This window comes from Hipposideros armiger, unplaced genomic scaffold, assembly GCF_001890085.2.
Source record: "Hipposideros armiger isolate ML-2016 unplaced genomic scaffold, ASM189008v1 scaffold_101, whole genome shotgun sequence".
Taxonomy (NCBI): Eukaryota; Metazoa; Chordata; class Mammalia; order Chiroptera; family Hipposideridae; genus Hipposideros; species Hipposideros armiger.
In genome coordinates this window covers 1,094,647-1,106,403 of record NW_017731451.1, presented here as the reverse complement: position 1 = coordinate 1,106,403, position 11,757 = coordinate 1,094,647, and positions in this window count along the sequence as shown.

Sequence of the window (11,757 nt, the reverse complement as noted above, 5' to 3'; positions counted from 1 at the left end):
TCTCTCTCTCTCTCTCTCTCTCTCTCTCTCTCTCTCTCTCTCTCTCTCTCTCTCTCTCTCTCTTCCTACCTGATTTTGTAGCTACATACATAAATGCATTCCCAAGCACAATGAAATTAAACACAAGAAGCAAGCTTATTTCTTAGAAAAATCCAGGTTCTAAGATTAAGAATTTGATCTGCTTCCAAAGTATATCAATTGAAAATGTTAGATTTTTGTTTTGTTTCATTTTGCTTTGCTTCTGTATAGGTAACTTTGAGATATTCATTAAACATTGTATAAAACTCACTATTCTTCAGTTGTGAATCTGATAATGCTAGACTGAGGTATTTGGTGAAATTTTGTCTCTCTGCCACCATTACCCTGATGTGCCAAGTCTTCACTGGGTCATCCTAGACTATACTTAAGTGAAGATCCTCCAGCTATAATGGGGTGACATTTTGACATTGATAAAAATAAAATGGGATGAAACTTTTTCCTTGTAAGCTGAGTTCCCGTACACTCAGCTGAAATGCCTTGCTTCTGAACTGTGGTTTCCAGGTAATGACTCTGCATAGAAGGACAGTGAAGGCAGAAATGGCGGGCACTATTTGAAGGGTTTGTAGTATCTGAAGCATTATGGTTGATGTGCCCTACTTTTCAGTGGGGAAATTTGAGCCCCAAATGTTTAAGAGTCTTGAAACACAGCCCCATCAGTAGTAAATCCAGAAAATTCAGTGAACAACTGAACTCTTTGTGCTTCACAAGTCAGGGTTCTGTCAGTTACGTCACTGTGATGCAGAAAAACAAACTAAAATCTGTCACTGTCACATAATGGAACTCTCTCCTGAAAACGGAAAAGAAATGTGTGATAGCGCAGAAAACCACAAACGTGTCAGGCATCAGGCATGATGCTTCCAGGGAGCTTCTCTGGCCATACCTATACCCCTTCCTCACCCCTACCTCTGCTGTCAGGTGCTCTCAGTGGTATTTCTTATTTCGTTATACACTCACACATGATAGGAGTTATATGTTTGTAAGCCTGTTTTCTCCATTAGATGTTAAATTCATTGAGAACATAATAGTTTAAAGAAGAAGTTTGTTAAATGGATAGTGAATAAAGAAAATTATATAAGTAACTTTATTTTTCTATTTTCTATTTCAAAACAAAGTTAATTATTCCAGTCTTGTAAGCTTGCTGTGAAGTCTAAATATTATGCTAAAACATATGTTAAGTGCTTCGCATAGGGCACTTAACCTTGTCAAGTTGCATATTAGTAGCTCAGTAACATCTATTGAATGCCTACTCACTCTTCTCCTGAAACTGTCAAAAAATGTTATAACTCTTCCACATGCTAATAATTGCACTTTTAGTATCCCTTGATTAAGAAGAGATAAATGAATGGACGGATTTGCAAATGCCTGTCTTTGCAACTCTACAATTACCCAGGGGTCCCTAGCCCACAGATCGGAAATCTCATGAATTTTAGATTGTTCCAATACCTAGAATGACTCCTGTGCTTCACCACAAGAGTTATTACAATGGTGCAAAATACCCACAACACAAGCAAAGCACTAAGATCTGAGAGCAAGAGAGGAAACAACAAGAGAAGAAAAATCAGGTCTCCACTGCTTCCTATTTTTAAAAATCCCCACTAATTCATAGGTCATTGCCAATATGCAGCTATTTCACTGCCTTCAACCCTTTTCACCACAAAGGTACCCACAGTTCATAGTCAGCATAAGAGACAACACACACACACACACACACACACCATTAGCTTGAGGAGGATACACAGAAGAAAAATAGGTAACCCCTGATTATGTTTCTTACGAGCCTGAAGAATTCCACTGGATTTCTTATATATTCCCCCCACCCCTGATTTTTTCCTTGCTTTTTTTTTCTTTATTTTTCTTTTTTTTTAACCTATTTTATTAGTTAGGACTGTCTTATTTTCAATGATGAAAATCCAATCTGAATGGCTTAAACAAACAAGAAAAAAAATGGAAGTAGGTGAGAAGCCCAAGGGCACAGCAGGTTTGGATAAGGCTGAACCTAGGACCTCAAAAACAAAAGTTACCAAGACTCAGTTGCTCTCTACCTCTGGTTTTCTCCAAAATAGGAATTACTGTCGACCAAGCTCTCCCCTCATGGTGTAAAGAAAGTCAGCTGAAGTACTACACAATAACCACAACGGAAAGGGAGGCTCTTTTACCCATGAAATCCCATAATTGTCCATCAGGTTTATATATGCTATGTCCCATCCATTCACTGTGGACAGGAGGATAAAATATGTTGATTGGATGGGCACGGGTTACATGTGGGAACCCTGGTCAAATTGGGATGACTAGTCACCTAATTCTCATGCAGGTCACTAAGGATGGGGTTGTTTCCAAACCACAGGGGCTTAGAGTGGGCATAATAACAAGGGATGGGTGCTGAGTAGAGAAAATGACTCCAGTCTACACATAAACTAGAGTGGCCACAATTGTCCATTGGTCACTCAAAATGTGGTAGTCTGCATTGTAGTCTAAAGGTAGGCCTGAATTGAGATGTCCATTAAGTATAAAATACACACCGAATTTCAAAAACTTAACATGAAAAAAAAGGAATGAAAGGTATCTTATTAATAGTTTTATATTTACATGTTTAAATGGTAATATTTCAATATGTTGAGTTAAATATGTTGTTCTTTTTACTTTTCTAATGTGGCTATTAGAAAAATTTTAATTACTCGTAAGGCTTACATTGTATTTCTGTTGAACAAAACTAAGAAACGGACTGCTATAAGATATTTTTTTAATGAGGTAATGATGTATTTATATCATGTATAGGTGGGGGCATAGTAAAAAGGTATGCTGAATGTACAGACATCTTAAAACAACAAATGAAAAATACATTAGAGAACCTCAGGCCCACAAACAATGGGAGATATAAAATGAGAAATCAAGACCAAATTCATTCACTCAGCCATTCCTGCCTTTGCTTGTACCAGGATCAGCATTGAGTCCTGGAACTTCAGACCCAAATAGAAAAGAGATTTGTCCTTCAGAAGCCCACAGGCCAGAGAGTGAAATAGGCAGATACTCAAAAAATTAAAAAAAACAAAACACAAAATGATGTTGTAAGTAATATGATAGACTCTAGCATACATGGACTGTATTGATTTGATTAATTATTTCATCCAAGTAATGTTTAATGTATTTAATCCATACCCTACATTTTGTTTATTGCATGCCAACTTCCTTGAGACTAGGAATATTACACTAATAAGTTGCATACAACCAATTGCATTTGTTTCAGTGTTCTCTTTTTTACTTACTGATCAAATATTTCTTCATCTCTTATGTACTCTCACCGGAAGCAGGTTAACCCAGTGAAACCTAATGGGCTTAGGTTCCAAAACTGCCAATGTTCCTTACAAACTCCCTCAGTATGGAAACTTTTTAACACTTCTATGCCTCATTTTCCAGTAACAGATTGAGAAACAAGATCCTGGGTGACTCTGAAGAGTTACACACACACAGAAACACATTTTTGCTTGCAATTTAGCTTATTATTGTTCATCATCTGAAAATACCCAATGCTTACAAACACTCCAACTTACTGTAATTGTACTCCCTCAATATAACTATTTTCAATCACTGGGTGGGTTCTGCATACTAGCAACTGGGTTCCCTCTAAACATCCTCGAGAATGTTTATTTGAAAAGGTTTCCTTGTTTTCCTTCAGGATTAACTCATGGTCACTGCAGAGAGAGATGATTTGGAAAGATGACCGGTGGTTTTTGATAGTTCCTCAGAGACCAGCTTTGTTAAATGAATACACCCACAGAAAAACAAAATGTATTCTAGCCCACACACGTTAGAGACATTGTTCAAACACCTAGATTAGAGAAGATAGGTATTACAAATAACGTATTTGTTGGAGAGAGTGAAGAAATCACAGGCTTGCTTGGATAAACACTATTAAACGCATACTTAACCAGCCGATTGCGACAGTTCCCCTCTGGCACTCACTGACAAGCTCGACTCCAGCTGTAAATTAGGTTGCAAAACTTCCTTGTCACAGAACTCACCCTGTTAAGAGGACTCAACCCTGGCTTTGAATCCGCAAGGACAGAAAAATCAATGTGACAGAAAACTAGTTGCTTGTGGCAGGCCTAAACCAAGGATAGAAAGGGCTTTAAATTACCCAAGAGTTAGGGATGCTGGCAAAACAGTGCAAAAGGCACATTCCTCTGGGGTCTGAGAAAAGGCGAGAGCAGCCTGGAGCTCAGAGTGTGTATGCTCCCTGCTGATACTGCCCTTCTGGTATAAACAGGATTCAGTGTTTACCGTGGGAGTAGAGACATATTGTTAATCTTATGTAAACAGATAAAATGCATCAAAATCTACAAGGTTTTGGCTGAAATAATTATGCACACTATCTACCCATGCGTAAAGATAAATAAAAGTTTCATCTTCTCTCCCAGAACCTGTGAACTAAACTCAAGAAGCTGGATGGATTTCAGGCCATATATTAAGCTTTGATTCTCCACAAAAACAAAAGGCTGGAAGGAGCCTCTTATCTGGAGTGCAGTGGAGCACCACCTCCTGGAGATGCCTTTTTCCATTGCTAACCTACCTGGGACATTGAGAACATTTAGATGAGGGAAATTATTGTGAGTCTTATACGTTGGGGCAATGGCTTTAATTAAAGCGGTCACAAAAGACCTACTAAGGTGACTGTTAAACTGCCATCTTCAGACAGCGCCAGTGAGGCAGTAACCCCCGCAATGGCAGAGGTGAGCTCCATCTCAGCTGCCTGGTCTCTGCTGGCCAAGCAAAGCCACCTCAATCAGGAGATGTCTGTCTTCATTACCACTTAGGTAGTTGAGTCTCTGCATTAGAGGGAATGACAGCCTGGTCAGCTGACTTCAGACAGACTTTGTTGCTGGGCTAGGCACAATACCTTTTTAGCTCGAAAACTGTCAACCAATCCAGGCCACATTAGGAAAAATGGCCTCCCCTCTAATGAACTGCTAACCATGGTGGTGAGCAAACCTGTGTTTCAGTGACTAAGGACCAATGCCCAGGACGGAGGCACGTTCAAAGATAGAATAGACAAGACCTTGAGCTTTAGCCTTCGGGTGAACTCTAGTCTGGCATCAGAAGCCAAGTCTATAAACCAGGTTCATTTGTTTTTACAGTCGTCTCTGACTAACACTATCAGGGTTCTGCAGGGCTTTAGAAAATCACCGGTCTTCACTATTCAGTTGTTTGTCATAATGATTACGACAGTTATTCCTCAGTTCTTTCATCAATAAATGAAGAGATATCCAATACAGACCCAGTGGCATCAGACCCTATTTTTTTTTTAATGTTCCCCTGGCTTCATTGTACAGTGTCATCTGTATCATCATGAAACAATCATGAGGCACACAGTGTCCCACCAAGCACTGTACAAGAGAATGATGCACATGTTGCTCCCGCCCTCTAGGGCTCACGATGGAAACCACAGAGTCCTTAAACTATGTAAATGTGCTCAATCCGTATAAACAACAGAATCCAAATGCCAAATCATTACAAAATACAAAGTATAAGCATGTACAAAAAACTGAGTTGTAGGAATAAATAACACAAGTAAATATGATTATTATTACAAGTTTGTTTGTTTTTTTAATTTGTGGAATTTTGAAATTGAATCCAGGATAAAGAAAAAGGTTCCTACCACTGTGCTCCTTCATACCCTCAGGGTTCCTGAAGCTGCATGAGAAATATTGAAAGCTAACTCATACATGGCTGCTTTTGTAGCAGACTCTTTCAGGGCAGCGCTATGTCAAGCAGCTTTCAAAAACAAAGCCATTTCATGTTTGTGTAAAGAGGAATGAACAGCCAGCAGTGAAATCTTCTTTGAAAATTAAGAACAGTCTTCATATGCACCAAGGGAAATTGGGGACGCTGGTGGGCACTCCCTCTCTGGACATCTTTATAAATAGGATAATTTCTCACCTGTTTGTGTGGCTTTCTCTGAAAGCAGAAAATAGGCAAAAAAATACTTTCAAAACTCTCTAATTCTCTCATTTGTGGGTTATCTTCTAGTCATTCCTTCTATTTGCCTTTTCTCCATCTTGCCTTCAACACCCTTGAGGAAAGGACAATCAGAGAGAATGAAGCAAATAGACTTCAGCATTTCTGATAGAATGGTAACAACAGAATAGTTAATAAATAATCAACACTTTCTATATCCCAAGAGCTATTTTACTTAGCACTCTACTTGCATTTTCAAAAGGAGGGGGGAAAAAAAGTTGCAACCTTCCTGTCTAGACCAAATCAATAGCCAAGTTTATAAAGAACCTCCCATGTGCCAAATCCTACACTGGAGCATTTTGAGTGAATGATCTTATTCAATCTTACGACAACCGTATGAAATAGACATTATATTATTCCCATTTTAGAGATGAGCTAGCAGAGTCCTAAATACTGCCTTGTGCAAACTAACAGAACTAGAACACGTTGGTGCTAAGATTAGTGTACTAGTTCCCTATGGCAGCTCTAACAAATTATAACAAACACAAATTTATTCTTTTGTAGTTTTGGAATCTGAAATCAGTCTCAGTGGAAATAAATCAAAGGGTCCACAGGATTAATTCCTTCTGGAGGCTCTAGGGGAGAATCTGTTTCTTCACATTTTCCAGGATGGATGCTGTCTTCATTCCTTGGCTCATGGCCCTTCATCACATCATCTTTTCTCTCCATTCCACATCACACATCGTCTTCTCCTATTTTTTATCAAATTTCCTTCTGCCTCCCTCTTATGGGGGCACTTATGATTACATTTAGGTCCTACCTGGATAATCTAGCACACTCTCCCCATCTCAAGATGCTTAATTACATTTGCAAAATCCCTTTGGTAGCATTCATAGATTCCAGGGATTAAGACCTACATACCTTTGGGAGCTATTATTCCGTTCACCGCAATTAGCATTTGAAATAGCTCCCACTTTCTTAAGTAGTATAGTATCTTCTCTCTAGATAAGTAATTCTTAACAAGTTAAATGACTGCTCTTCAGCAAGTGGTGGGTATCTCATATAAATTAAAGAGGTTAAATTAAATCATTTTATGGATGGTAGCACAATACAGTGGCAAGAGCCCTGGACTTGCAGTCAGGAAATGGAGTTTTTATCATGAATTAGATGTGCAAGCTTGGGTCAGACCCTGCATCTCTTGGGATCAGGAGAGTAAAGGGGTCTCAACTCGTGTGCCATCTCTGACCAACAGAAGCAAAGAAGGACTCCACAAACCTCTTCAAGCTTCATGGGAAATGTTGAACCAAATTATGCTTGCCCTGCCTCATCTCTGTAGTTCCTTTTAACTCTGATTTTGATCAATGACTGTATTAATTATCAATTGCTCCATAACAAGTCATCCTAAAATTTAGTTGCTTAAAGTAACAAACATTTATTATATCAAAATTTCTGTGGGTCTGGAACTTGGGAGTGACTTAGCCTGTGGCCCTGACTCAGGGCCTCTCATGAAGGTGGCATCAAAATGTCAGTGGGGGCTGCAGTCATCTGAAGACTTGACTGAGGCTGGAGAGTCTGTGTCCAAAATGGCTCACTCGCATGGTGGTCAGCAAGAGGCCTCCGTTCCTTGCTACATGGGACAATGTGTAGGCTACTTCGGTGTCCTCACAACATGGTGGCAGCCTTCCCCCAGAGCAAATAATCTGAAACAGTGCAAGACAGATTCCACAATGTATTTTATGACCTTGCCTTGGAAGTGACACACCATCACTTCTGTGTTCCACTGATACAGTGTGGGGAGGGACTATACAAGGTCATGGATACTAGGATTTGGGGATGAAGCCACCTTAGAAGCTCAATGACCTACGTGTACTAGTGCTTCTGCAACAGGACTTTCATGTTGGTGTCTATCTCAACTTCATCGTCAGGTAGGAACCCCTATTATTTGACTGTTGAGTGGCTTTGTGACTTTGAAGAAAGATGTTAACATCATACAACTTACATTTTTAAGAAGATGAATCTGATGGCCCCTAATGCCTCCCAAGTACCCCAGGCCATAATACAAACTTCAAGCATGGCCTGCAACCCCTCCATGTGCCCCTACCCTCTACTGTCTCTGACAACTGTAACATTCATGTCATTCCCTGAACAGGCCAGGCAAGTTCTCTCCAGACCATGCCTTGAATATTCTTCCCAACTCAAATACCACACTCTCCATGAAGCCTTCCCCACGTCCCAAGAGAGAGCAACTTGTTCCTTCCAGCATTTCCATAGCACTTTGTTCATGTCTCTGTTATAGTATTTATGATGCTTTCCTTTCAATAATTTAAATTCCTCTCCCCAAATATTCTATGTATTCCTTGAGGGCAGGAGCCAAGACCTCACACTATGACTAGGATATCAGAGCAATCAACCGTTATTTTTTAAATTAATGAGTGGGCTTGTTTCATTAAGTCGTATTTCCAATACACTTAGTGAGCACCAACTAAGTGACAGGCATTCCACTAGGTCCTAAGTGTACAGCAGGGATCAGCATGAGCAGATCCCTGTCCCCCAGACTCCGGGAGAGAATCCACAGATGGTGCTGTTGCCAATGGCTGAGTCCTTGTTCCTCCTCTTCCCCACTGCCTTTTCTATTTTTCTACCCCCTTTTAGTCTCTTTCCAATTGTCCCCCCTCTAACTCTTCCCTCAGCATGCCATTGTACCCATGGGCATTGCTTAGTTTTTCTGACAAATACCATGGCCAACCAGCTGGTGCCTCCAGGTCCAGGTCCAAATTATGATCTCTATGCTGCCTACAAAGCTACGTATACATGAAAATCTGCTCCTATTTCCCAACTACCACTTAGAAAATATTGAAGAATAAAATAAGCATGACCATGTCTGTATGGCTTGACATTTTTATCTTTTACTATCTTTATTGTATCAAGTGATCAATGATCAACATTTTATTTTATTTTTTTTAATTTTAATTAGAATTGCATCTGTTTTTCTTAGTGGAAATGATATAACTAACTAGAACATAAACTCTATGACAGCAGAAACTGTCGTCTCTTCTTTCTCATCTGTATGCATAGCTCTTAGAAGATTGTCTGGCACATAGTATGTGCTCACTAAACATTTGTCAAATGCATTCTTTGAAGCTATGATTTCTTTTCATGCTAATCTTAGAAATGACCTGTTCTCTTTCCCATTGCAAATGGCTACGTGGCCTCAGTCAAGTGACTTAGACTAAGCCTGAGTTTTTCTTTCCTAGAAAACAGCGATATGAATAGTTATCTCTCTTGCACACAGATATTTTGAATATTAGAGAAAACGTATGTAAAGCATGCAGTTCAGTGTCTTTCCAGAATATAAACAGAATAAATGGCTTGATGCTGATTCCAGAATCTGATATATATTTATTTTTCTCTGAACATGTAAGTTTGAAAAATGCTTATCTCTGATTGACCATAATACACCAAGTATACTGGTTTTCTTATAAGTCATGCTCTTGATGGCTTTCTGAAACACAGGATATATTGAATCAATATTTATTATACACTTACAATGAATCTAGGCACTAGAAATACAAAAAAAAAACCCAAAACTAAAATATAGTCCTTTACCTAAAGACCTTTATTCTTAGATAATAAAAATAGGCAATATAATGAAAAATTACAGAACAGTGTGAGATGTGTGCTAAGATTCAGATAGGCAAAGGGGATATTTAGAAAGAGCTCCCAACCCAGCCTGGGAGGGGATAATATTAAGGGAGGTTTTCAGAGGATGTTAGTTACAAAGGAGTTGACAGAGATAGAAAAACTTAGCCAAAGAGGGGAAGGGGCATGGGAGGTTATTCTGAGTAGAAAGAGCAGCCTGAGCAAAACAAGAAGAAGAAATGGCATGGTTGATTAAGACAGTGCAAATGATATGTTTTGATTAGGACATGGAATAAGAAACTAAATCTGGCCAAAAGCTGAAGCTATGCAGTTATAAGCAGAAGTCAGATCTGAGAGGGCTTTATATGTCATGCTATGGATTTTGGACTATGTCCTTATGGTTTATGGAGAGCTCATGAATAATTCTAAGCTGATAAACTAGAAAACTGAACTTCATCAAAATTTAAACCATTTTCAGCTCATCAAAATTAAAAATATTTGCACTTCATTTTTGAAAATAAAAAGGCAAGCCACAGACCAGAAGAAAATATTTGCAAATCATGTGTTAGATAAAAGACTTGTATGTACCCAAAATATACAAAGAACACTTAAAATTCAATAAGAAGACGAACATCCCAATTTAAAAATGGGCAAAGGATTTTAAGTCACGTCACCAGAGAAGATATACAAATGGTTGAGTAAGCACATTAAAAGATTTTAATCATAATTTGCAACTAGGAAAATAAAAATTAAAACCACAATGGCATGCTACTCTACATCTACTAGAATTGCTATAATCAAAAAGACAGACAACATCAAATGCTGGTGAAGATGTGGATAAATGACAACCCTCATAAACTGTTTGTGGGAATGTAATATGGCCAAGGTGCTTTGGAAAATGTTTTATAGTTTCTTAAAAAATTTAAACCTAAATGTACTATACAAGAAATGTACTATGCAAGAGAAGTGAAAATATATGTCCACACAAAACATGTAGGTGAATGTTCATAACAGTATTCATAATGGCCAAACACTGGAAACAATTTAAACATCCATCAAATGGTAAATGGATGTTTTAAATGTGGCATATCCATACAATGGAATATTATTCAGCAGTAAAAGGATAGCACAACTGATATATGCCTGAAATGTTTAGAAAAAGCAAATTTATACAGAGAAAATGAAAATAAGGGGTTGCCTAGAGCTTGCGGTAGAAGTAAAGTGTATTGTAAATGGGCACAAGGGAGCTTTCTGAGGTGATGGAAATGTTCTAAAACTGAAATATGGTAATGGTTGCACTGCTGTATAGATTTACTAAAAATCTTTGAATTGTGTATGTAAATGTTGTGGTATGTAATTATACTCCCATAAAGCTGTTTTAAAAAATAATTACATTAGAAGGCATCTGGTCATAGACTGCTTAATAAGCAATAGGTCTGCTTATTATAAAGTTTTTCATAGGATTTAAAAACTCTGACTTTTTTTTTTTTTTTAGTTTCTTTTGGTCCCAATCAAGGTAATAGAATATTAGTTTAGTTTGATACCCTTAAACATGTACACTCCTTAAATGTGGAGACCAAAATAAAGTGAATCAGCTCTCACATGACTTGAACTTGTTAGCCCATCTTTAAAAATGAGCCGTGAAGGCAATTTTTTTCTTGCTTATGAAAATGTTTGAGGAAAAACTATGTGCTTAGTTTAGCATAATTGACCACAGTAATTATAGTGCATGCGAATTTATGTTGTATTTACAAGACTGCTAGATTTGGGAAGTGGGGGCTGGGGGGAGTTAATGCTTGAAATCCAAATCTTTAATCCACAAAAAGCCATGTTGTGTTTGTGTGTGTGTGTGTGTGTGTGTGTGTGTGTGTGTGTGTGTGTTTTAGTGGTCCAAACTGGCAATTATGGGTTGTAGAAGTATTTGTGCTTGTTCAGATGTTCCATAACCAAAAATTTGAAAATGTCTTTTTCTAAGTAAATTCAGTACTGAGAAAGAGTGTTAAATTGTCAAATCTGAGAGCTGTATCTTACTTTTATGATTCACCACATTTCTAGTAATGGGGTAACAACAAGCTTATGTTTTAAGAGAGGCCAAGTCTGTCCATAAGTTACTTAGGAAGAAGATAT